This window comes from Rissa tridactyla, chromosome 2 (assembly GCF_028500815.1).
Source record: "Rissa tridactyla isolate bRisTri1 chromosome 2, bRisTri1.patW.cur.20221130, whole genome shotgun sequence".
In the NCBI taxonomy this organism is placed as follows: domain Eukaryota; kingdom Metazoa; phylum Chordata; class Aves; order Charadriiformes; family Laridae; genus Rissa; species Rissa tridactyla.
In genome coordinates, this window is record NC_071467.1 from 125,669,841 (window position 1) to 125,691,337 (window position 21,497).

The 21,497-nt window shown below is 40.4% G+C and overlaps 1 protein-coding gene across 1 annotated transcript in view; it reads right to left on the bottom strand.

The window, feature by feature from the left end:
- Nucleotides 1–21,497, bottom strand: part of RARB (retinoic acid receptor beta) — a 333,745-nt gene that overhangs the window by 261,097 nt on the left and 51,151 nt on the right. The window lies entirely within an intron of this gene.

Below are 21,497 nucleotides of genomic sequence, written 5' to 3' on the forward strand. Positions count from 1 at the left end.
AAGCACACGCTGTCATGGCACAGAATTTCACAGCAAATTATTCTGATGCAAAATCTGAAGCAATATGGGCTTCTGGTCCCATAAAGTGAGCCAAGGCAATGCAAAAAATGGTACAGAAACTTCTTGCTTAACAAGGAAAGCAAGTCCACCTGTTCGGTGCTTTCAAAAGCACCTTGCTGGACTCAAGAGAGATGTACTTCCAAATAATAAAAACTTTTCTACCAACTGCTTTTATTGATATATAACGAAGATTTTATGCATGCAAACACACTCCTTACATATATGCAATATTTCAATAAACTCTTAAACTTAGTCCTGCAAGGGCAATTACACAAGCATCATGCACCTGCCAGACTCCAGACCCTCATACAGAGGCAGAATCACTTTTCATGAATTTTGTCTGTGTTCTGTCTTGGCTGGGAAAAGATCCAAGTGGGTTAAGCTCCGGGAGCTCATTTTCATTGCCACTATTTGAAGGCTGAATATTGTTTAACCTTTCCCCTGCAGTCTGCATAAAATTCCTAGAGGGCAGTTTGAGCCTCATATGCTCTAATTAAAAGTGAGATTTATTAAGACTGGAATAAAATAAATTAAAATAAAATAAAATTTGTCATAATATACGTAACCTCGTATTTGGCATGAAGGAGGCCAGAAGTGCAGTAAAAAATTAAGTTACAGCATTTAAAAAAAAATTATCTACCAAGCACTTTTGCCACCAAGCTGGCTGCCAAAGTAATATCCCACCTTCACGACTTACACAATTCTTTTCTTGATTTATCCTCACACTAGACAGCTCCTCCCAAGAAGTCATGTGCTCTCATACTCTTCCCTATATTCATTTAAAGCTGGATTTAATCTATTCAATGGTTTCAGATGCTATTTTCTTGCTTCCTCATTTTATGTTATCATCCTAAATACTTCTTCGATGGTAGAACAAAAGAAGCTCATACTTTCATACCACCGGTGCAGGACGTGAGGGACTGAACCAGACATTGTACTTTTCTCTACCTCCAAGAGCAAAGAATTAAGGTCTAAACAGCTATTGCCCACGGAATATCTATAAAGCAACCAAAGGTGAGACATGCTTCCAAAACAGGTCCAGTTGAGCTAGTTCAGGTACTGGTAACAATGAAAATGGAGAACACTGGCACTGGCTGGCTGGGAGACAGCTTATCCCATGCTCAAGTCTATACCACCGCACTTTCTCTGTAGGTCAGGCCAAACCAGACAGGCTGAAGTTCATCCTTCGTCCGCTTGTGTTGAAGGCCCATTTCTGACCGCAGTACAGGTAGATCTTTAGACATTTTACACTGTCAGAAACACTACAAGAGAAGCACTGCAACAATTAATTCCCGTTCTGTTAATAGAAATGACAATGGACCAGCAGCACCCATGCATCTCGACAGCACTGGGGAGAATCTCTCTGAAGCACAAAGAGCCGGGGAGCCAATTTCACCAGCCAACCCCAACACGCCATGGTGACAGCAATCAGTACCAAGTGTTTGCAGCTTTTCTGCTACTTCTCACTAGGCTTCTCCGAAGAATACATCTTACCAGCAGCCAGCCCTGCAGCGGCAGCATTTTGAGAAGCCGTGCAACTCAACCCTTCAACCCAGGTCACCATAACCACAAGCAGGAAAGCTTCAGCAAGCCACCAGGTCTATTGCAGAGACAGAGTTAGAAATCTGGTAACAAACAGGTACACTCTGAAGCACAAGTTCATTTACTATCCCCGGTTCATCTCTGTGCCACAGTGCAACACCCCTTTTAGGTAAACCTCTTTTGCATCCAGCTTCCGATTTCATGTGTTTAATTTCCTCATATTATGCCAACTACTTCACGATGGGTCATGCTAAATGATTTCTCTTCCTTCTTCTTTTGCTTCTGTACATTTTCATACACTTCAAAACCAGCGAGGTGTTTCTTGTGCCCCATCGTTTCAGACCCCATTAGCAAATATTTAAGCCTTTCAAATGTGTTCTCATGAGTCAGTACTTCCAGCACCTCAAGTTTGTTTAGTTTGTTGGCTTTCAGTGTGTAAGAGTCCTGGTGTCAAATGCCGTATCTTACCTTCCAAAGGAGAATATAGCTCCAGTTACACTCACTTTGGGGTTTTTCTATTCTGGGAAACAAAGCAAAACAAACAAAAACAAACGAATGCGCCATTTTCCCCAGTTGCCCTTAATTTGACTTCACTATGGACCACATTAACAGAAACAGCAGCTAAACCGTCTTTGAAACTTTATTCACCATAGCCAGAAAAAAAAGGAGAAAAAAAAGACTGGTGAAATGCCTTTAAAACATGCTTTAATCTAGCTGGAATGCCATAAATTGCTTCCAGATGTGCTCCATACAAAAGTCAATCATAGCTATTTATACTGACACTCTGCAGTCCAAACAATCTGAATCCAAATGCCATGTCTCTGCTACAATAAAGCTATAAATGTCAGTTTTGTTGAATTTGGAGAGGTGTTGAAGAGTTCATGCTAGTTTGCTTTCTGGGCTATTTGTTAGCCAGCAATTATTTAAAAAAAAAAAAAAGAAAGAAAAGAAAAAGAAAAAAAAAGAAAGAAAAGAAAAAGAAAAAAAAAGAAAAAAAGAAAAGAAACTTTTAAAATAGGCCCTTTCCTTGCTGAGCTATTCTTAAAGCACACCTGACACCTTCCAATCATGACCTTGAAAGTGCCACAGGTTACAAGTTGAAATTCATTTCATAAGTTAGAAAAATGTAGTGCTTAGGCTCTGAGCCAAGAACAACTGAAGGGCTTGGCAAGGCTCCCATGCCCTCCCCTAGACCGAACACACACGTAGTACACCTGGGACTAAATGAACTGAAGTACAGTAAAATGACACACTGACTGCAATAATACCTCTATTCAATAATCTTCCAGGGTATTGGGGGGGAAAAAAATATTCTCGTTGTAGGAAAAAAAAGAAAAAAGAACTTTGGAAACCGTACCCTCATCAGTTGTTTTGCGTGCGACACATGGCCATCAGAATCAAAGTGTTCTTCAGTTGGGAAAACTGAATAACAAGCATTTAGATGAAAAAATTGACCTATGGAGTTATCCCACACTATTTCAGGAAGATATATTATTTTCGTGTAGTCTCCACAGAATTTTCTGGTTGATTTTTATAGACTTCATTAAGATCTTCCCCCGACCCTCCCCTGCAAAAGTGCACCTGCAGTTCAATTTACGTATACATTTTCAGAGTTTTAATTCTGTTTTTTTGTCAATGAGAGACAACAGGGAATTTTCTTATCATTGCTTGCAGTTTGGGGAATTAAAAATGTTTCAGAAAATTATAACATGTAATGACCTTACTCTCAACTTTCCTGCCTTTTTATTTCCCTCGATGTTTGCTTTCTACTCCAAAGATTTCCTTTGCCTTCCCTCAGTTCCTTACCTTCTCCCAAGTCCAGAAGACCATCCCTACAGTGGAGCTGAAGAGCATTCCGCCCTCTCAGGCTAAGTCGTAGCACTGTCATTTGTCACCACACAGGTTGAGAAAAAAAATGGCAGAAAATGCACACTGAAGTGATTAATTCTTGGTCTAAAATCCTTTCTGTATTTTCAGAGGAGGGAAGCAAACTGTACAAGACACAGTATTTTAAGGTTCAAATTGTACACTCATGCAGAAAAAATGAGAGACTTTACAAACAAGATTTGTGCTCTCAGTTCAACTTACTGGAAAACTTGGTTTTTAATAAATCTCTTCAGTCAGAGGTTATACAAATGACTACAGAAGCAGCAAACATAATACCTGTATTTAAGAAGAGGGGAGGAACCTATCTAGTGAACTACTGAGCCATCAGTCTGGCCCAAACATTATGCAAGGTTTTATAACCTATTTTGAAGGAATGTAATTTCTGTGTAATTGCAGGGAGTTGGAGAAGAGATAAGCAACAGAGAGGCAGAGAAGCTATTCAAGTTAAAAGACAATTTTGGCATAAGAACAAATGATTAAGACTTGGCCACGAATCCACTGAGGCTGGAACTCACAAGCACGTGCCTAACCATCAGGAGGGTGAGGTGCTCCAACCAGTGTCCCGCGGGGATGGGATGGAGGAAAATCCTTCCGCAGGGGAGGCTGAGAAATTTATGTGACTTCAGTATCCTGCAACAGCAGGGGATAAAACTTGGTGATGGACAAGCTGCCTTCCACTCCTGTATCAGACTACATTCATGTGTCTTTATTCCTAGCCCCTATCAGACAGCAAAATGTTTTCATGGCATCGATTCTCCAGATAACAGCATCTAGCTCTTGCAGGAAAAGCTTGGGGAGCTGCTAAAGCTGTAAAGAGAGGGCAACAACTACTGTTGTTGGGCAATATCTATTAGTGTATTTCTTCCTTTTCTTCCACCCAAGTGGTGACACTAACCTTCAGAAACCTTTTTCCTCCATGAATTTTACTACACCTCAATCCCTGTTATTTTACATCCTCAGACTGCCAAAGTTTATACAGAAAGTCCTCCTCACATCCTACCTCACTGCAAAGACCTACCACACTGCCTCCAAATGTGCAGGCACTCTTTCGTGCAAGCCTGCCCACACATTTTTAACATTTGAAGACAAATGTACACCCAAAGGAAGTAACTAATTTACCCTGTGTCCATAATCCTTACTGTCTTCTCTCCCCCAAAGCTCCTTCTCTGGCACAATGTTCTCCCCTCACTCCTGCATCAAGCTTTCCACTTAGATTCCAAACTTTCTGAATCCAGGACTTAAGGTTGTCTTCTAATGAGGCACCAGCCCCACTCTGGGACACAGCAACAATAAAATAATTGTGACAATAATAACAACTAACACTAATTACTATCACTGGCCTTAAACTCTATGAATCTGTTCTGCTTTTGCAGCTGTGCTGTGATTGTTCTGAAGCACCAAGGGTGCTGCCAGCAGCCTACATATGAGATTATTAATTCAACCCATCCTCCCCATCCAACAAAAAGTACCGTATCTCCAGATCTGCATAGCTTCTGCATTTGTGATGGCTGACCCCCAAAAAGAGATAGAAGGAGAACAAAAGTCAGTAAAGTTACCAAAATATACAAGTCTTTTACAGCTACTGTTTCAAACAAACAGCTTTAGAGACAATATAATAATTTCTACCAATACCATGCAATGTTTTATTTGCTTTAGATTTGTCATCATTTATTGGAAACAATAAGCTTTCCAAAAAACGACTAAAAAAAGCCTCACTTCATGTTTAAAATTATTTACTATAGCTTTAAAAGTAACAAATGAAGCACTTGAGTCTCAGATGTGTAACCAGTAGGGAGTTGGCTCGATGCATCAGTTTTTACACCTCTTGCAGTTAAATCAGAGATCCAAATGCAAAATCTAGCACTCAGTGGTGAACTTATAACACTCCCTGGAGGAGTGTGTCCATAAACCATTCACTGGATTACACTCGTCCATACAATACTTTGTTATATATCCCGTCCCCACAAAAAAAAAAAACGAAAGCTTAACTAAGGTGAAATTAAGGTTGCATAAACTATACATCATTTTTGTCATCATATTTCTACGTCTTTTTGAGACTTCATTAGAACAACTTTCCACTGTCTTTATCTCAAATGGATTTGTTTCTCCGAGTTTGCGTCTTGGCCAGGAAAGGGATCCAAAAAACATGCAATGACATATGTGGCACAGCCACGCGTGGTTCAGGAGCACTCTCAGGCCTTTGGAGTACGCTCAGCGTAGCTAATACGCTTTCAAAAACTGCTGTACTGACTGTTCTGTAGAATGCCCATCATGACAGTATTTTGGGAGTTTCACATTATGCCTCATGTACTTACAAGTCTTTCGGATGTTAAGTCTTTCGCAATATATTTCTATTTAGATATATAAACGTGTGCACACACTGTGTGTGTGGGCTCACATGCGTGTACACATGCATTCACATAAACATGTTTAAACATGTTTTCAACTATTTAAGAAGTGTAGCTAACCAACCTAGCATTTGTTGTTCTTTGGGCTTTTTTTTTTCTTTTAATGATTGTATGAAAAGCTTCATCTTAAGAACAATAAGTGGCATTAAATGCCAACAACGTAAGAAAAAGTAGCTCTAATGTGGAAAGTGGGGTCTCGATAACATTTCTACTTATCATATAGCAATAATTACCAGCCTTCCTATGGGGCAAAACACTTTCCCTTCCTGCCAGACCCCCAAAACCCCAGCCAGTTCCATTTAACAGGCTGTTTAGCCATGGAGAGGAGGATGTTTCCTGAGACAGACAACTGCACTGACTACCTAGCACATGGTTCCCACTATGAGCTTCCTTCCATGTCTCTTGTGTTATTAAAATTGTGGAATAGGGGCCTCCTGAGACCTAACAGTAGTGTTTGATTAGGCAGCCTCTGCTGACCGTAATTTATTTATCTTCCAGAATAGGATCCAAATTTCTACATTTACCATAATTTCTCAATTATGCCGGCACTGATTTATTAAGTTCCAGAAAAGCTTCCACTGATTCTCTACTGGTTTTGTACCTCAGGAATATCTGAAAGCCCATTGTTCTTAAAATGTACATTATGTTCTTGAGAATTTTTTTTTTAGTTGACTTATAAAGTGACATTATTGAAAGAAATATTTCAAACTGGTAATTCTGAAAACTCGCCTTAATATCCCCCTCCTTCCCCCCAGTCCAATCCAAAAAACCAAAGTCTTACTCATATTTAAATGGAGGTCCTCTTCCAGTGGCTTGAGTTCGTGGCAACGTAAAAAGTTTAAATAAACAACAAACTCACATTCTGTTATGGGTTCATGAAACTTTGATCAATGCAGGGATTGTTTTTCACATTATTATCTAACACTGCACACACGGTTTACCCTCAGCCCCCTTGCTTGCAGCCACAGAGATACACACTTATAACACAGTGGATTTGCCATTGCAAATTTCTAGCTGCAGGAAATCCCAGCTATCACAGATGAGTTTCTTGCTGCTACAGGGCTGGGAACAGCAACAAGGGCAGCTCATCTGCAGATTCACCTTCTCCTCCAACGATAACAAACTCCAAGCAGAGTGGGTCAGGCTAACAGTACTATCAACGTCACATTGATCCACTGCATGACCCCACGCTACGGAAAAAACTGCACCGAGAATATGTAAAAGTGGCTATCAACTCAATTAGTCAGTTGAAGTAATCATGCCCTCAAGTGTTAGGAAACTGAAAAGCCATTTTGGCTATAAAATACACAGGGAATCTTAATGTTATGGTCAGTAAGACAACAGCACACACATTACTCATGCCGCATTTTATCTAGTCCTTGAATGCAGCTCTCACTGCTCCTGATGTAAGATTTTCATTAGGCGTTACACAGCCAAACGCAAAAGCCGAGCCAGAGAACCAAACCCATTCAAACACACAGCCACATTAAGAAGTTGACAGCACACGCGATAAAATACAACTCTTACGCGAGTCATAAAATAATAACTTTTGCAGCATGCTAGTCAATAAAGAATAACCATCTCCCTGAAAAATTACGAGGGGCTTGGTGAGCAATAACAGGTAATAGTTTGTTCATCTGTTTATCGGCCAAGCTCCAAAGACTAATCCCCTCCAATTACATAGTTCTCGCTCATCGTGCCATACTTCAGTGATCACATCTCCGTGTCAATGTTTTTTAATTCTTTTCTCTCCCCTGATCTTCTGCTTTAAAAAAAGCTATCCTAAGTTTTCGCTTACACTGTTCTGCTGAATTTCCATTACCTTGAAAAAATATCCGCTGCTACTGATTTTTTCAGTGTATTCTGTGGTTTGTTGTTGGTGTTTGTTTTTTTTAAATTAACTAATAACATTGTACCAGAAAGCTTCTTAGCACAGCCTAAGCAAACACTGGAGTGTGAGTACAATGAGGTATAGTACAACATGCAAGAGAAGTCAGGGGCTGAAATGAGAATACAATTTCCCATGAGAGAGTTCTATGTTCGAGCCATTTAACTTTAAAACTAGTTCAATATTTGAACAAGACACTATTTTATTCCCATTCAAAGTTTAAACACAGATCACTTCGAAATCAATCATAAATTCAAACCTCTTTACTTTAGAAACTGTTTCAATATTTAAAGGCTTTTTTTCTTCCTCTTTAATGTAACAGCAGCTCCAAGGCTGCAGAAGCAGAACTGACTATGAGATACTTAAGAGCAATGCTATTTTCCTGCCAATACATACAAAAGGCAGTTCTAGGAAAAAGAAAAAAACCCACAAAGGCGAGGCTGTGCTTTGCTTCAGAGTTTAAGAACAAAGTTTGGACAAAGAACACACAGCCTAGTCTTCAGCCCAAGCTAAAGTAAATTAATTTGGTGTGGGTGCTTTTCAGGGCACAAGACCATAACTCCATGCTATTCCGCTGCTTTTGTCCTCACCTGGGTGCAAGGGAAAACCAGATGACTAGTGGGACTTGTGTACACAAAAAACAAGCCTCCTTTAGGGATGGGATTACAAACAGAGTAAGAGATCTACAGTTCAGAAGGAGAACGTAGACCCCATCCACCGACCACCCTTCCCCACCCATGAAATGGTGCTTGCCCTGGCGCCTCAGGAGCCTCATGCCCCAGCCGGCATTGCAGAAATGCACAGCTCTAGCTCTGTGACGCGGAAAAAATAATTTCTCTTGGTGAAGTAGCAACATTTCACACCTGTATTTCATTTTTTCATATGGTCATCTCAAAGTTGGTGGGGTTTTTTTACATTTGTTTGTTTTTAAACCTTAAAACCCATTTTACAGATGGGTAACTTATCAGAGTGAGTCAGCGATGGAGAGGTAAACACAGGTGAACTCCTACATTGCACCACTGCCAGCTCTTTGGCACATGCCTCTCTAATTCAACTAATTTCAAAGCCAATTTGTTTCTAAAAATTATCTTTTGTGCTTTTGATCTTTGTATAAAGTTCTTATTGACAAGGGCAGAGCATACAGCTCAATGCAAGTGTTACACTACAAAAATATTCTTACCAAGTAGGAAAGACAAACTGACTCTTGTAAAGCAAACAATCTTATTAACCTCAGGGCTGCTCTATTCTGGTTTCTGGTCAACTATGGTCTTCACAATCAAGTTAAAAGACCCTTAAAATGGATTAAGCATCTGTACTATCAAGAGGTCACAGGATAATAGCAAGAATTAGGCTCTGTCTTTGTGATAACAATGCGCTTAACTACCTACGGCTTTGCATGAACCCAGGAAATATTATTTGGCTGTATATATAATGTTTTACATGCAACATGATAAACCCATCTGCATGGGTAGTCATGATGCTATTCTCCCAGCAAAAGCACTGAGCATCTGCCTGCCACCTTCCCAGGAAAAAGCAGGGGCCATTCACACCCATCTTACCTTAATCAAACCATGAGGAGTCCCTATTTTCAGGAAGCCACAGGCCTCTCGCATTAGGCAATAAATGGGCTTTATTTTTCCCCCCACCTTTCTACGTACCTCCAAATAAAAAAAATCAGTTGTAATCAACACAGTATTAACATGCTGTCTTCTAATATTTCACATATAACATGTCACTGAAAACTCAGTATTGAGCAGGAAGGTATTTGATGAATCAAGTAGATGAAGCCAAGATGTAGTTATTAGATGCATTACATCTTTAGCACATCATCTGTAAAAATGTCCAGGGTAAACTAACGCTCCAGGGGAAACCTGACCTTTAAGAGGCTCCCTAATACTACATCTAAATTAATGTCAGTGACAGGCACTTCAATCTAAAATAGCAGGGTTCTTTCGTTCTATCCACACTATCTATTCATCCATTTATTTGTGTGTAAATGTGTGTGTGCATAAATGAATTCGTGTCACTCTGGCACTGGGGAACAAAAGGAGCTCCTAGATTTTTGGATTCCTATCCCTTACTACTTCTATGCATATTATTCATTTTGGAAGAATGATTCAGAATCTTTTCAGCATAAAAATGTTAGAAAAATTATTTTTTTATAGTAATTAAACCTACTCCAAAGTATCATCCTTATACTGCAAAATAAACATGCTTGAACTAGAGCAGGATGGAACTCTTGCAGCAATCAATATAACAAGCAATGCTGAATTTGTTTTAAAGAACTGGGCTGGGCTCTGACATGACTGGTGGCCAAGATAAAAATCTTAATTGAGATCAGTTTTGCCATTTCAAAACAAAACATTGCAAATAAATTCAGCAGAAGACGCATTTCTGCCTTGGGGGAAAAGAAACAAACAAACAAACAATACACTGCAAAATTCTGATAATGGAATAATTCCATGGCAGTTAGCCAATTCAGCGCTAACTATGGTGGCCCAACCTTCACTTACCTCTATTTTTCATTCCATTTCGGAGGTTTTACGATCAAGGGGGTAAGGGTTTATGATCAAGGGGTGAGGCAACTGCAAAGTAGCCACGCTGCTGCCCTTCCCCCAGGCTTCTTCGGGTGCTCTTCCTCCCTTGCCAACACCTCAGAGAGGGCCAAGCCCACCAAGACCTGCACTCCTCTGCCCCTCCGCTCCTCACAGACAACTACGTAATTGTATTTCCAAGAGATATGTCTTCATGCAATAGAAGCCGAATTCTGTACCTTGATGCAAAGGATTTAAGCCTTGCTCTGAAATGAGGACAATCACATTAGCCAAATCCTAGTGAACTAAAATTGCTAAGTCCTTTCACATTTTGTTGATCAAGAACCTTTTTATTGGAACGTTTGTCTTTTCAAACCTCAGGTGGGCAATAAACTATCCTCTAATTGGTCTTTATGCAATGAAGAGCTACCCTGCATTTTAGCTATTTTATGTGTGGTTATATTTTCTTACAAAGACACAATTGATCAGGAATTACCATAACCCCACACAGAGAAACAGTCCGAGAAGCACTAAGTGCATAAAACATTAATGTCAGTAATGCAGACATGACAAGTTTCAACACTCCTTTCAGCTAAACAATCTGCCTCTTTCATACTAACATCAACTTTCAGCCCATGGGCTACATAAACATTGTCAAACCTGGTTTCAATATAAAGAGAACACATTAATGTTCCCACTAATACACATTTCCCAGTAACCACCCTATTAGATTGCTTAGTTCAAACTCCATGACATATCCCGTAACATATCAGACAGTTCAGATTCACGAGCTCAGAAGATACAGATATTGCAAGCATTAAAAAAACTTTTGTGTGTGTGTGTACTCAAGAGCCCTGCTAGTACAAAAACTCCCATGATGCTCTCAAGAAAATAATTCTCTGTGAAACACAGCCCTTCTCTGCTTGTTTGAGGGTTTTTCTAGGTGATGGTCTTTCACTCACTTCTTCATGTAGCCTAAGTAAATGGGTAGAGAAATAAAGAGATGCCACTCAGAGGGGATAATCCTTTCCATAACCTCAGATAGTGCATCTGAGACCAGTGGATCCAGTGACGACTCTCTCAACCTTTCCCAAAAGCATGCCAGTGAGCAGCTACTAAGTTGAATGCACATGATGTAGAAATTCCCTGACTTTGTCCACGACAGACCCTCTGTTATAAAGCAAGACCCTATGCCAGACACATGAACTTTACCTTTTGCCTGGTACTTGGTAAAAGCGCAGCAGTATCAGACCTAGGGTAAATGGATGTGCGAAGCCCCTGCACTGCAAGGCAACCTCATGCGAGCCTCCTTAACAAACCCATGGGCCCTCGAAGCACAGTGCACATACTGTGTAAGCAGTGTGCTACAGGCAACATTACTGTGGTCTCCCTTGTCAGCCGGGGTTATAGGGTGGTTTACTATGGGTTGGGGACCAATATACTGGGAGCTCACACTTCCAATTTTCACGTTCAGCAGCTGTAAAGAAAATATCCTGAGCCAGAAAGTTCATTAACCTGGAGATTTTCCATGGCCAGACTTCTTCAGCATTGCAGTAAGATGCAATTTTACATTTGGGTTACGATATTTTGAAGTACTTAATGTAGCTGGAAGCCAAAAAATACCAGCTAACCTTACTACTGAGCCTGACAGTGTGTTGTGCAAAATATATCCACTTTGAAATAACATGACTTTAAAATCGTTTATGCTTAACACAGTGAAATTATACACACAGAGTTAAACACACTAACTTCTACATTATTGAGTTAACACTTAATACCTTAAAGAAGTGAGAAACAGGAAAGTGATTTAGGGATTTAGAGAGCAGCAGGGAATTACCATAAAGCCATCTGATTTCTTAGAAGGAAAAGAATCAAAGTTGAAAGTGAAATTGTATTAATCCCAGAAATATGTAATGCATGCCCCCCACTAATCACACTACAGGGAGCTCTCAACATAGATAGAGGAAGGTCCAATCAACCTTTAAAAGAAACAATATCCACTCTGAAGTCCTCTGACTCTTCCAGGTTCACTAAATTTGACCCAGAATACATAAGTCTGGACAGGCACTGATCTCATAGGGCAGATCCTCAGAAGGTGTAAATCAGAGCAACTCCACTGACTTCAAAAGTCTGCCGAGCCTCTGGCTCCAGATGTCTGTGTGCAGTCATGAATTCATGATTTCCACTTTAACACAGCTAGAAGAGCAGCAGACGCTAAAGAAGTTGTTGCAGTTGTTATTAGGTAAAAAATAAATTAAAACGTTAATTAAAATTAATAGCTGAAAATATTCTATATATTCTGATTAGCAGTTGAGATTTATCCCATACATTCAGGTTCAAAGTAATTTTGCTTTGGGCTTCAAAGCTCACTTTTAACTTCAGCCAGCTTCCACTGTCAAGTTTCCAGCATAAAGTTTAATAAGGTTTACTATTAAAAGTTAAGCCATTAACGTATACTGCACACTTTTTCATGTACAGTGCGCCTACTGAAACGCGAGTCTTCAAAAGCAATGATCTGAATATTGTATTATGTCAGTCAAAAGAAGGTCTGGCCCAAACATCCCAGTCAGAGCTATTTCAACCATTCAACAATCCAATTACTTATACTACGTTAGACCTTCCAACTCCACGAATGTAAACTGTTTACACTCAGGCAGCTAAGGCTGTATTGATAGGGTTGCATATCATGAATAAGTGTTTCAAATATAATTGCCAGAAGAGATGTAACATGTAGGCTTGCAGCCTCGAGTGCAATTGTCTGGCACATACCAGGGTGCAGGCTACACGTTAACATGTGCAATTCCGATTAAAAGTGATGCACAAAAACAACACTGAGTATTATCCCCTCATACACAAGAGTCTCTAAAATTTGAAATGATCCAGAATAAATTAACATGGAAAAAATTCACTTGCATCATTTAGCCTGTAAGTGATTTCTGAAGATGCTACTATTAGCTAGTCTGTATAATTAATTTTGGAAGATGACAACTACTTTTTCTTTCTTTCTCATATCACATAAATGAGCGTATCCTGCAAGGCTTTCTAAATATGCCCGAGAAGTAACAGCTCCCCAGAAACAGACTTTCAAGATCCCTACTGTGGCTTCACTATTTCTGAAGAGTTTGGGGAAGTGAACATCAACCTGAAAAATGGGAGTTAGAAAGTGTTCTTCCTACAAATTCCTCCATCTCAACAGAAGCAACGTTTAAGGTGCTTTCTGCCTGTATCAATAAAGAATGAGTTCAACCTTGCCATCACCAACTGATCTTTCTCAAATTTGGGTTCAATTCACCTTGCATCATACCCTCCTATTCTTCCAAGAATTGCAGCAGAATCCTGGGATAAAAATACGAAAAGAATTAAACACACACGCCCCAACAACAGCCCAGCACACCTTGAATCTGCCTGGTGAATCACGTCGACTTCTCACACAACCACCTCTGAAGTTTTGGTTCTCCTACTAACCATGTCCACAGTAAGCTGGGAAGGCCTCATTATGAACTTTGATGAAAAGACAAAGCAAAGTGCTGGACGTAGTATTTTTGACAAGGTCAGGAAATAAGACTTATGCAAGAGAAAGAAAAAGAGGATACTGTTATCTTGACACCTGCCTGGGTAGTAGGATACAGAGCCATACGTTGGGAAGGTTGGGAGGTTTTGCCCAAAACCTGTTGTCCCAACAAGCAGGAATCTGCTACTTTTTACATTCTCCAGGAACAGTAAGAAACCGAAACATGAAAGTGTAAGCAATTCTGAAGAATCAAACCCTGTTACTACCAGTATCTTAAGGGGGCCTACAAGAAAGCTGGTGAGGGACTTTTTACGATGTCGGGTAATGGCAGGACTAGAGATTAAAACTAGAGATGGGACGATTCAGACTGGACGTTAGGAAGAATTTCTTCACCATGAGGGTGGTGAGACACCGGAACGGGTTACCCAGAGAGGTAGTGGAAGCCCCATCCCTGGAAGTATTCAAGGCCAGGCTGGATGAGGCTCTCAGCAACCTGATCTAGTGGGAGGTGTCCCTGCCCATGGCAGGGGGGTTGGAATTAGATGATCTTTAAGGTCCCTTCCGACCCTAACAATTCTATGATTCTATAATTAGGATCCACTAACAACTGATGAATGCTATTGCCTTATTTCTTATTATTTTATTGGAGACCATTTCCTTGAAACGGTAGTGTAACAACCCAGCAATTCATCAGCTGATTTTTTGCCATAACAGCCATAAATAGCCAATTTTTTAAAAGACACCTACTGTCATCTTTTCTCCTGTACTTGGCCATTTAAATCCAGCACTGGGGGTTTCCCTCCCATGCTTAGTACCTGCATACCACTCTAAGGAGCATCATGCAGTCTCCGGCTGCACCGCTTGGAGACTCAGAGGACCCACAGGCAGGAGTAATCCAGGTTTCCTAATCCAGAGTGCAATCGATTCCATTTGGGTGGCTGTCAGAGAGCTCACTTTCAATTTACGTCATGATTCTGCCTCACGCAGTTTCTTTCCCGCCAAAATGCCACTTCTGAGGTGCCACCAGCAACGCCTGTTGAGTAATGGAGACCACCGTGCTCGGAGCAGGCAGGGAACACAGCGCTCCTCTGTGCCGTGCAGACATGCCCATTGGCATAGATCACACACTCCGAGAGGCAAAGCTGACTGTAAGCCCCTGAGCCACTTCCCTGTGAATCATTTTTATTTCTGCGTCTTGACTCTTCTAAGTTTCCTTTCCCTCTCCTTTCAAATTGATGCTGTAATATGGTGACGCTGTAGAAATCTGTGTCTCGGTAGGTACAATATTCTGCAGAGCCGTACAGCCCTCTCGTATTTAGGAGAATGCTCCTGATTCATCAAGGCTTCCTTGATGACTTACAATGGCTTGGTCAGGTCACAGGGTGCAGGCTGCAATTTCCTTTGCCTTTTTATTTGTATTAATCAGGAGTTTGGGGACTGTCTATCTCTGGGTTTCCTGGCCGGCTCCAGGCATCACTGCATCACCAGCGGCACCTGGTGGGACTGGTCAGGCCTGGAAAACACCGCTGGTCTGCCTTTCAGACAGTGCCCAGACGTTCATAATGAAAGGAAAATTAGCATTGTTTTGTTCCTGCAGGTCTTTAACACATCTGTTGATGTGAAAAGTTCAAAATTAATATCGCTGAACCCTACCCTGGTATTCACTAAAGAGATGCAAAATGCTGGACGAGGAACAGACTGAAGTGCAAGCCACATCTTAGAAACAGCCTGCAACCAGAGGGATCCAGCAGATGCACCACATAGCACCAAAAGGAAAAAAAATAAATAAAAAAATCTGATAAATAACTCATCTCCAAGGCCTCTCAACTTTTGATTCATTAGCTATCATTAAAAATTTATAAAAGTATATTAGAAGTAAAGCTCTGTTCCACCAGCCACATGTATTCTAGCAACCGAGTGACACATTGAGCCCTTTTCTTTTGATTACTGCCTTCAATCTCATCATTTTTATTTTATGGGACGCAAAGCATCAAATTCAGCTTCAGAAATACAATGTTCAAAATATAGTGGCCAATAAATGTTTCATCTTTTTCACAAACTAGACCTTAAAGAGCTTCAGTTATTTATTTTTATAGCAGCGGCATACATATGTGTATGACACAGTAAAGGATACTGATCTCTGAAGACCTCAGATTATCTTAAACTCCAGAAAATCAATATCAAATCCTGTGTTTATGGTAGTTTTCATTATTTATTTTAGAGCCTAAGAAAGTGGACAGTGGAGGCTGCCAGTTTTGTGGAAAAAGAACCTAGCAAAGTTGCAGTCAGATTTATAGGTCAAACACTATGTTACAAAAGAAACCATTTACCCCCAACAGCCGAAACAATTGTGGTTCGCCATAAAAACAAATAAAATATATATATATATAATTTTCGCTAAAGGTCTATACGCTGTAACTATGCCTCATTTAATTACTTTAGTCCTTACTCCACAGCCAACGATGAGTGTGTGCAAGGAGTTGAAGGGCTCCCACGCAGGCACAGCTGCCTTCAAGGGGCACCACTAGCAATTAGCGGATTGAAGCCGGAGGAGAGGGCGTTGCTATGATCTCCAGATGCTCATGCGCGCGTTTCAGCGTTCACGCAAACAAATACCAGCCGTGTTAGACTGTGCTGGCTCCTTTCGAGACCACCGGTTCTTGATTCATTTAAAAAAGTGCAAGTTTATGACACACGTAAGAGGGGGAAGAGGAAGCAGAGAGGATTAAAAGAAAAATTCACAGGGCTTTATTCCTTGAAAGCACTTGGATGGAGGGAACATCAAAAGATAAAAGTAAGGATTTTCATCTCTTTAAAAAAAACCACCCTTTGAATTATGGTTGCTGAGCTAACTGAAGAAGCAAACTACTAAGTTAGGTCTACATTAGGTACAATTTTAAATCCCACATGAACTTAACTGGATTGATTAAGAACAAGAATAAATAAAGTCTTAAGTTAAGGAACACACAACTTTTAAACAACAGAAATACTGGCTTAAAAGGGAAAAAAGGCCATTAAGGTGAAAGGGGCTCTTACTATCGCTAGCTGTGCTCCACACACATTTTAGGACTAATCTCTCACTGCTGTAATGGATTCTGGCACCATTTTCACGTATCTGAAATGAAACATTTAAAAGATAACTCTGACTGTAAGCATCCCTCTTTTCCCCTTAATTCTTCATACCAACATTAAAATGTTATAGAAAAACAATGTTGCTGACTATATAAAATGACTGTATACTCTTTACATGAAATATTGTGATCTACTCTTGTGACAAGCATGACATACGGATACGAAGAATTGTTAGAATGATTACAGGCACCAGGAGAGTCCTGCAGGGAAGGGACTGGAAACACTGATGGGAATCCTTTTAGCTTAAAGATGAGATATCTAACAGAAGGCCTGTTTGAGGTTTGAGAAACAAGACAAGATACATTAGACATTCCTATTTATAACATATAATTAATTTGTGGAACGCACTGCTACCACATCGCACTGACATCAAAAGCACAGCAGGATTCCGATAAGGTTTAGACAGATAACAGGAAAATGAAGTGTTACATCAGAGGGGATTTAGGAAACACAAGAGATTTAAGTCCTTCTGCTAAACAGCACAGACCAAAGTCTAATCGACGGGATTAAAAAGAAAATACCATAATGTGAAAAACATTCCAAAGCTTATTGTAGGGTTTTCTACGCTTTTGTCCGAAATACCCAGATCTGGCCTGTCTCAAGAGAAAGGACAGTGACTTAGATGGACCACTGGTTTGATCTGGTACGGCAACTCCTATATTCTTATGTTCCTATCAGAGAATCTGTGGTAACTAGAGTGACAATGGATGGGTACCCATCCTAGGAAAAAAATATTCTATCATTTTACTTCTCAGTGCACTGAACTGAATTGTGTTAGGTTAAGTGTTGTCACACTGAATAATCTCAGGCTGTATCACATCTCCAAAGGCACAACTCAGTACAACATGTAGGACAGTGCACTCAAATTTGCTACAGATCTGAACCGAGAGTGAAGAATTAAAAAACAAATAAACAAACAAAGATAAACTTGAAGTCCAGTGAAACTTACAGCGCCTGTAACAGTAGGAAAAGCTATGTTAGAATACTTTAATTTAAAACGCTCTCCAATTCCAGAAATAGGAATTGCTCAAAGATATAAAAAACTGCCTCTCTTCACCCCGTCTAACTTCATATAAACACAAATTGTGTTTAATGTCTAAGAAATTCAAGGGCATCTCTCATTAAAACAGGTGTGAGGGTAGGAGAAAGCCAAAGACCCCTTAGCTTCTTGGAAAAAGTAATCATAATTGGTAAATGTTAAAAATGCATTACATTGAATTAAAGCATATCAAGTTTTTTGTACATAAGATGTGAGAAGAAGCTACCACAAGAGTTGGGAGCGGGAGTCTCAAGATTTCTCCACTCTTTGGAAACTAAGGGTTGGTTTCTCTTACTTGGCTCCTCCCACAGCAGCAAAGGCACAATCTGCCTCGGCTTTTTTCTAAGATCACCATGACTTTTCATTGAATGTAAAAAAGGCAGGAAAAGAGAAGACCCACATGCCTACAACCCACATCAGTGTCTTCAAATGCTCATCCCTCTGCATGAATGATTCTGTTTGCTATTCTTACTCTTCCTTGTTATTTAGAGCTACCAATTACAATTTTGAACAATTTTGTAAAGCTTGCTTTGCAAAACAGTCACCTTTGTGGAGCTTATAACTTAAATATGACAACAACCATGAGCAAAAATAAAACTGCACAGAAGAGGCAGGGCAACAGAACGTTGGGCAAAAGGCAAAACTCACAGCAACAAGATTACACAGCATCTCAAAATTGATGGAGGTGAGTGTATGTATTTCTGTAGCTAACTAAAGGTGGATATTTTGTTTTTGGGTTTTTTTTAAACAAACTAATTTAATTTAGTCCATATACAACACCAAAGAAGTGATATAGAAATGAAAACAAGACAGAGACTGAGGAGAGAGCCATCATTATAATTACCACAGACACTGCGACCTTGCACAAAAACAACACATTGCACTCAAAAGCCTGGTAAAAAAATACTTAGTTATCAGCCTCTGCTTCCCATTCTGTATAGTACGAAAAACACCCCAAAAAGTCATGACTTTCAGATACTAGCTCCTTACCATCAACCATATCGTAGGTGCTGTGAGGGGATGACCATAGTCATCTCAGACCAAGCCTGGGGCTTGGCCTGCTCACCCCGTGAGCCAAAGGGCCAGTCGGTCTGTTGTCCTACCCAGATCCCTTTACTGCTGTATCCCGCTTGCATCCCAAAGATGCCCAAAAACTTATTCTGGGCATGTATTTTAACTGGCTCTGGCACTAGCTTGTAAGCTTAGGGCACAGATTTGCCAAGCTGACTACTGATGGCAACACAGCCACGTTACGCCTTCACGCCACGTTACTCTCCAAATCCTGCCCAGTACTTCTGAACCTAGTTACTTTGTAAAGAGTTAATTTTTAATTAGTCAGCCATGGCTGACAAAATTAAAACTATTAATACTATTCCCTTAGTATCTGGGTCCAAATTGTTTCATGACTTACAGTATTCCCTCCCAAAAAACCCACCAAAACCCCCCAAACCCCATCCTCTGTTCATCCATGTTACATGTTTGGATGAACCCTCTCGTGCTCAACTACCCCAAATTTTTGGCTAACCTTAGTGACTTTGAATGCACGTATTTCCAAACAGAAGCTGAGCAGGGCATGAGCAGAGGACACTTCTGTGTATGAAGGGACCCTTTTCTTGACGACTACCCAACGGTGAAAACACAGCGGGGACATCTTAACTGCTGTCCCTCAGATCTCTGAAGGCAAAGAGAGCCCTGCTGACAGGCTGTCCCCAGGATGACGGGTAAGTGGATGTGGATGCCAGTGAGGAGGAGACCCACATGAGCCACAGCTTGCCCTCTACCTCCCTCCTTTCAGGTACCCTGCGGTCTTCTACTCGGGCAGCCCCACCTTCCCAAGGGTACAAATACGACATCTAATTACGTGTAGAAAGGTACTCACATGTCTGGGAGCCTGCACAATTGAGACCCGGGACATTATTTTAGTGTTGGCTTTTTAAGTTATAAAATTAAAGCAGGAATTCGGGGACTTGATAAAATAAAAGATAATGGGTTTTGCCAGCCCACGCAGCCCCATAACTAACAAGTCTCAGCAATCAGATTTCTAATTTGGCTTTTCATATGTTTATACAGAGATTCTCCAAAAGTATCTGAAGATCTGACGTTAGACAGCTCCACGTGCTTCAAGAATCCCCATATCACACACAATAGGGTTTGATTTTAAAATAATAGTTCCATACTGTTATACAATTCCGAACAATTTACTGCAGAATTAATGGTGTTTATATAGCTCTTTCATTACCTTCTAAGGCAAACAGGTCAATACTAGTTCATACAGCAAGTGCCAAGAATTATTTTCAAGGGGTAATTTAGCAGTCGCCGCTCTCCAGTGGCCACGGCTCTTCCCATTTTCCTGCCACGGCAGTACTGCCATTTTGACCAGCCCCACGCTGCCTTTGCTCCGCAATGCTGCAAGTAGTTTGCAAACAAACAACAAAATGTGTCTGGCACCATCTGCTCCTTGGAAACCTGCCAAGCAGGCTCTGAACCACAGAGAGGAGCTTGTGTCGGGATTTACTCCGTATCCACCCTTTCTGGAGGTTCAGCTTTTGCTGCTGTCCTCACTAGCCCTCCCAGAAGCTGTAGATAGAGCTTTGATCCTTTCATGGGGAAAAAAAATCTGCAGTCTATTAACAATTTCCAACATACTCATTGAGATGACCTCGTCTCCTCAGTTACAGCACATCTACGTCACTGGGTCTGCAAAGAGTCAGAGAAGAACATTTTGTCCTCAGCAGTTATAGCTACCGTGAACCTTGCGTTACCTTAAAAGTAACAGGTATAAAAGGAGTATTTTGCCAGCCACTGAAATGCAGCCACTTTTGAGAAGAGCACAACGGATCTCAAGCACACAGCGACATTCATCAGTGTTCCAGAAATGGAGTGGGAACTATGGTGAATAACTTTCATAATGGACAGTAAATAGACAGGAATTCCACAAGGATGATGTCTCCAAATTTGGTCCAGACACCAGAGATAACAAATTTCCTTATGAAAATGTTAAAGGATCTTTTTGACCACATGTTAAGACATCTCAATATTGGAGGGGGAGAATAAAATAAATAAAAAAAGAAAAAAGGTGGGGAGTGTGCTGTAGGGCTACAGGGAAAGAAAATCTTCCATAAATTCCATACTGAGATTGCTGACATTTATCTGAAATACAGTTTATTGATTTATCATAATCAATAATAACTGTTTTATGATATCATGAATGCACATTTCATCTATTTTATACTTACTTGCAATTAATGTACACAAAGCATCGTTTTTCATCCTACTATTTTTCATACCATAGCTTGTTTTTTTACTACAATTGGTATTGCAATGCTAATGCTTCTGCGAGGCTCTGTTTGCTGTAGCTCTTGGCTGCCCGTGTACAATGGCAGCAGGCACTGGCTTCATTGCTGTGACATATCTATTTAATTAACCCAGCTGTTGTATCTACAGTGTGAAGTACCTTAGCAATGGCGCCATACTGGAAAGCGGGACTCATAAAAAC